Source organism: Oncorhynchus masou, chromosome 13, assembly GCF_036934945.1.
Source record: "Oncorhynchus masou masou isolate Uvic2021 chromosome 13, UVic_Omas_1.1, whole genome shotgun sequence".
In the NCBI taxonomy this organism is placed as follows: domain Eukaryota; kingdom Metazoa; phylum Chordata; class Actinopteri; order Salmoniformes; family Salmonidae; genus Oncorhynchus; species Oncorhynchus masou.
Window position 1 is genome coordinate 91,640,313 of NC_088224.1, and position 6,556 is coordinate 91,646,868.

The window sequence follows — 6,556 nt, forward strand, 5'->3', positions numbered from 1 at the left end:
GGAATTTATTGTCTGTATATTTGATCATTTCATTGAGGATACCATCAACACCACAGGCCTTTTTGGGTTTGAGGATTTTTATTTTGTCCTGTAACTCATTCAATGTAATTGGAGAATCCAGTGGGTTCTGGTAGTCTTTAATAGTTGATTCTAAGATTTTGTATTTGATCATGTATATGTTTTTGCTGTTTGTTCTTTGTTATAGAGCCAAAAAGATTGGAGATGTGGTTTATCCATACATCTCCATTTTGGATAGATAATTCTTTGTGTTGTTGTTTGTTTAGTGTTTTCCAATTTTCCCAGAAGTGGTTAGAGTCTATGGATTCTTCAATTACATTGAGCTGATTTCTGACATGCTATTCCTTTTTCCGTAGTGTATTTCTGTATTGTTTTAGTGATTCACCATAGTGAAGGCGTAGACTCAGGTTTTCCGGGTCTCTATGTTTTTGGTTGGACAGGTTTCTCAATTTCTTTCTTAGAATTTTGCATTCTTCATCAAACCATTTGTCATTGTTGTTAATTTTCTTTGGTTTTCTATTTGAGATTTTTAGATTTGATAGGGAAGCTGAGAGGTCAAATATACTGTTAAGATTTTCTATTGCCAAGTTTACACCTTCACTATTACAGTGGAACGTTTTACCCAGGAAATTGTCTAAAAGGGATTGAATTTGTTGTTGCCTAATTGTTTTTTGGTAGGTTTCCAAACTGCATTCCTTCCATCTATAGCATTTCTTAATGTTACTCAGTTCCTTTGGCTTTGATGCCTCATGATTGAGTATTGCTCTGTTTAGGTAGACTGTGATTTTGCTGTGGTCTGATAGGGGTGTCAGTGGGCTGACTGTGAACGCTCTGAGAGACTCTGGGTTGAGGTCAGTGATAAAGTAGTCTACAGTACTACTGCCAAGAGATGAGCTATAGGTGCACCTACCATAGGAGTCCCCTCGAAGCCTACCATTGACTATGTACATACCCAGCGTGCGACAGAGCTGCAGGAGTTGTGACCCGTTTTTGTTGGTTATGTTGCCATAGTTGTGCCTAGGGGGCATATGTGGAGGGAATACTGTCACCTCCAGGCAGGTGTTTGTCCCCCTGTGTGCTGAGGGTGTCAGGTTCTTGTCTGGGTCTGGCATTTAGGTCACCACAGACTAGTACATGTCCCTGGGTCTGGAAATGATTGATTTCCCCTCCAGGATGGAGAAGCTGTTTTCATTAAAATATGGGGATTCTAGTTGGGGGATATAGGTAGCACACAGGAGGACATTTTTCTCTGTTAGGATAATTTCCTTTTGAATTTCTAGCCAAATGTAGAATGTTCCTGTTTTGATTAATTTAATGGAGTGAGTTAGGTCTGCTCTATACCAAATTAGCATACCCCCTGAGTCCCTTCCCTGTTTCACACCTGGTAGTTTGGTGGATGGGACTACCAGCTCTCTGTAACCTAGAGGGCATCCAGTGGGTCTGTCTCCTCTATACCAGGTTTCTTGCAGGATGACAATGTCTGTATTACCGATTTCTTTGGTGAAGTCCGGGTTTCTGCTCTTCAGGCCAAAGGCAGATGACCTCAGGCCTTGGATATTCCAGGATGAAATAGTAAAGGCTTTTTGTTCCATAAAGTGTCCAATGTTGTTGGTCATGGTTTGGCCTCAGGCCAGTAAGTGTGAGCAGAGCCTGCTGAGCATCTGGTACATGCCATTGGCTTGGGCGAGTGTGAGAGTGGGGGTTGGGACTGTTTGCCTGCTCACTACCTGGGCGTATGTGTGGCTTCCATGTTGAGGCCCTCTTTGCGGGGGTGGGGTGCATGGGGTGGGCAGGAGTGGCATAGGTCTGATCTGAGGGGGCCCAAATGGGGTGTGGGCATGATTGACGTGGGGGTGTTGATTGGTTGGGGTGGGGGTGTGGATCTGTCTGGGTGTGCGGTGGTCTGGATGTAATTCCTCTTGGCGTGGGTCCTCTATGTGTAGGTCCAGGGGGGTCCTGCAGGTCTGGGAGGGTGTCTCGCTGGTCTGGGTGGGGTGTGATCTGTTGCTCCTGTGTGAAGTGTTGGGGATACGTTTGAGAGCGATGTCCTTTAGAGTTCGGGCAAAGGTGGGCACTGCTGCCTTGTAGAGGTGGACCTGGTCATAGAGGCTGTTCAAGTCCAGGGTGGAGTGGTGGGCCAGGAAAATGTTTGGTTTTGAGGCACAGTCACGGGAAATACTTGCGTTTACCCGCTGTATTGTGGCAGGGTGGAAGTCTTTTCGTGGTAGCAGGGTGGAGATAACCACTTGTGCGTTGGGGAAAGTAGAAGAAGCCTTTTCAATCACTCCCTTCAGTGCTGTGGCCACCCTTTCCTGCTGGGCCCTCAGGTCGTTTGTGCCTGTGTGTATTATTATTGGCTGGGTGAGCCTAGTTTGGCCTCAGACAGAAGGTCTGGGCGCTGCTGGGTGTTTGGACACCAGAGTTTTAGACACACTGTGTTTGGGAAAAAGTTTTTTTTTCTTCTATATATTTCCCATTTGAGTCCATAAGTAGTACAATCTGTTTCTTGTGTTTGTCCTCAGTGGGTGTGGGGGTTGTCAGAAGGGCTATCAGGGTGGCTGACTCAGGGGGGTGCTCAGAGGGGGTGAGAGCCACTGGGCTTGGGGTTCTTCATTTGTCTGTTCTGCTGTGATGTCGAGAGGGTCTTTTGTTCTGCTGGGTGATTTTGAGGTGGGCTGTTCTGCTGGCTTCTCTGTGGGGGTGGCCACCTCTCTAGTGGGTTGTTCTCTGTCACACGCCATCCCCCTCAACCTCTCCTCCATCCCCCTCAACCTCTCCTCCATCCCCCTCACCTTCTCCTCCATCCCTCTCAACCTCTCCTCCACCAGCAGTCTGATACTCTCTTCTAGTGCTCTGTTCTGCTCCTCTTTCTCCTGTTGTATTTGTCTCACCACTGTCCAGAGTGCAGATATGTCTCTGTCCACCTCCAGCTCTCCGGGTCTGGTTAAGGGGCTGTTGTTGTGCTGGGCTGTTGTCTGGGTCTGTGCTGACTGAAGTGTGATCACCTGCTGTTCCAGCTCCACCTGCCTTATCTCCAGCTGGGTGAATTTGTCTTTCATTTCAATGAGGGAGTGGTAATCTGTGCTGGGAGGTTGACTCTCCGCTGGGGGTTGCTCGTCTGTGGGGTTACATAGTGAAGAGGTCTGGTCTGACCCACTCGGTGTGGGGGTATCTTTATCAAGGGAGAGCTTCTCCTGCTGGGCTAATTCTTTGATTAGGTGAAAGTCCAGCTGAAACTGTTTGGGGTTACCCTGTACCATTACTGTTCCGGACTTATAGATATTTATATTACCTGACTTGACCTGAATCCTCGTTATCAAGTATTCTGAGTTTCCACCCCTCGTTAACCCCCCCTCTCTTAACAAAGGGGTAGTGTGCTAATATAGCACTGTGCCATGCCAGGGGATGGTTTGTGTGGAAGATAAGGTTGCTGATGTTCCCATTTTTGTAATAGTCAGCAAAAAGTGTCTCTTGATTTTCCATAAGGAGCTTCATTTTGTAATCTTTTCTTGACTTATCATTCTTTACATGCAGAGGGTACTGTATTTTAATTACCTCTGAACAGCGGGAGGGAGCCTCTAAGGCCTCTCCATTTGGTTGGGGTAGACTGTGTGACTCTCCTGCCATTGTTGGGCTAATGGGCTTTGACACCTCTCACTTGACACGTCAGTGCTAGTTGAAGCTGTATCGAGCTTGGCAGAATTATGTTAGAATTCAGTCCTTATAAAGTAATGTTGTGTATTTTTCTTCTTGGCTTTTGGCTTTTAAATATATAGTTTCAGTCTAAGCATTACTCACTCAGTTCCAGGTTGGATGGGTTTTCAGGTTTCTGTTGTTTTCCAGAGAATTTGCTGTATAGAGAAATAAATCTTGGTAGTTGTGAACCTTCCAGGTGATTCCGTAATTCCATCCAAAATCAGGTTGTAGGTTTTAAGTTTTGATTTGAAGTGGGGTTATGTTGTAGAGGGTAGAATCCAGTATGTGTTCCTGACAAAAAATCCAAGTTTATCTAACTCCAAATCTATCTTTTTTAAAGAAAATGCTGAAAAATGCAGGAGCTCATCTGATCGTGACCTCTGCTCTCTTTCTCTCTGTCTCTCTCTCTCTCTCTCTCTCTGTCTCTCTCTCTGTCTCTGTGTCTCTCTCTGTCTCTCTCTGTGTCTCTCTCTCTCTCTCTCTCTCTCTGTGTCTCTCTCTGTGTCTCTCTCTGTCTCTCTCTGTGTCTCTCTGTGTGTCTCTCTCTCTGTGTGTCTCTCTGTCTCTCTCTCTGTCTCTGTCTCTCTCTGTCTCCACAGCCTCTCCAGTGGCAGGAAGTCAGCCCCTCCCTCTTCCATCAGTTGTACCAGCAGCCCCTGTGTCTTTCTCCACCGCCTCTCCAACAGCAAGGAGAACCTGGAAGGTAGTACCAGGGAGGGGGCTCTCACCGAGCCCAGGGAGGGAAGACCGCAGGTGGACACGGAGGGTGGGCTCGTGGGAGTCTCTGTCCACCACAGACGCGTTTAGCAGCCTCTGTCTCGTGATGAACTCTGTGTCTCTCTGCACCAAAGAGACAACAGCCTGTCTCTCTGTGTCTTCTCAAAACTCTGTGTCTTTCTCTGTGTGTCTCTCTCTCTCTGTCTCTCTCTATGTCTCTCTCTGTGTCTCTCTCTGTCTCTCTCTGTGTCTCTCTCTCTCTTACTCTGGCTGTGTGGTCTCTCTCTCTGTGTCTCTCTGACTCTCTCTGTGTCTCTCACACTCATCCTCTGTGTCTTTCTTAGTGTAGACTATCTCTTTTCTCTCTGTCTCTCTGTGTGTCTCTCAGATGTCTCTCTACATCTCTGTCTCTGTCTCTCTCTGTCTCCACAGCCTCTCCAGCTTCAGGCAGGAAGTCAGCCCCTCCCTCTTCCATCAGTTGTACCAGCAGCCCCTGCAGCAGCCCCAAGACAGGAGGAGGGTCCTGGGAGCACAGGCCACAGACAGACCCGCCTCAGGCTCCCCCTAGCTGGCCAGCCGCCACCGCCTCCTCCAACAGCAAGGAGAACCTGGAAGGGACTGGTACCAGGGAGGGGGTTAGGTGGTTCTCCGACACCTCAGCCCAGGGAGGGAAGACATCCCCTGACCTAGGCGGACACAACAGGGTGGGCTCGTGGGAGTGAGGAGCACACACCACAGATGTCCACCACAGACGCGTTTAGCAGCCTCAGTGACGTCACGTGATGAACGGGGACAGCGGTGGGCTACAATGCACGGAGGCCAGTACGGCGCCCAGCACCCCTCAACCTGGAGACACCCACCACCACCCAAAGACTGCACCAAAGAGACAACAGCCTGGAGAACATCTACAACTTATATGCAATTTCAGTGAGTACTTCCAAACCTACCCCTCAACACTCTGCCTGGACTTAGCCTCCCAACCTATACCTCTGCCTGTGACTGGAAGTTTGGAATTAGTTCTTGTGACTCATGATATATATTACCCCTTATAGTTTGTTTAATATATGTATAGTTAAATATAGTTAGATATTTTGCCTGTCTCTGAATGGCTCCCCTCAAAGGTTGCCTGTGATTCTGAAAGCATCTGTACCCCTCAATTTGCACTCTATTCCCTATATAGTACACTACTGTTTGACCAGGGCTGGCACCCTATTCCCTATATACTCTGTACACTACCCCTTTGACCTGGGCTGGCACCCTATTCCCTATATCATATACTACTTTTGCACATGGCCCATATTGTGTTATTAAAGTGGTGGTTAGGTGGTTCTCTCTCTCTCTCTCTCCACAGTGCCATTCAGGTATCATGGGAGGTAATAGGTGGTTCTCTCTCTCTCTCCTCAGTGCCATTCAGGTATCATGGGAGGAGGACATTATGTGACCTATGCCAAAAACCCCAACAACAAATGGTACTGTTACAACGACAGCAGCTGTAAGGTAAGAACACACACACACACACACACACACACACACACACACACACACACTCATCCTCTACTGATAGTCAGTATAATCTAGCAAACCAATTAGTCACTTTAAAGACTAGACTATCTCTTTTCAAGTGCGTACTTGTTGGCTGTATCCTCCCTAGGAAGTGCACTCAGAGGAGATGGACACGGACTCTGCCTACATACTGTTCTATGAGCAGAAGGGAGTGGACCACTACTCAACACTCAGTTCCTGCCAAAGACTGACGGCAAGAAGATGGCCGACACCACTAGCATGGACTGGACTTTGAGTCTGACTACAAGAAGTACTGTGTCCTGCAGTGATCAGGATAACACCCATGTTGTATCTACCCCTCTGAACCCCACCCACCTACCCCCTCTGAACCGACCCACCTACCCCTCAACACTCTGCCTGGACTCTGAACCCATGTTGTATCCCACCTCACCTCCACTCTCTCACCCACCTACCCCTCTGAACCGACCCACCTACCCCTCAACACTCTGCCTGTGACTCTGAACCGACCCACCTACCCCTCAACACTCTGCCTGTGACTCTGAACCGACCCACCTACCCCTCAACACTCTGCCTGTGACTCTGAACCGACCCACCTACCCCT

At 48.1% G+C, this 6,556-nt stretch overlaps 1 pseudogene; it reads left to right on the forward strand.

Moving 5' to 3' along the window:
• The window catches only part of LOC135553481 (ubiquitin carboxyl-terminal hydrolase 32-like), a 102,495-nt pseudogene extending 96,232 nt beyond the window's left edge, over positions 1-6,263 (forward strand).
• Positions 6,264-6,556: the final 293 nt, after the last annotated feature.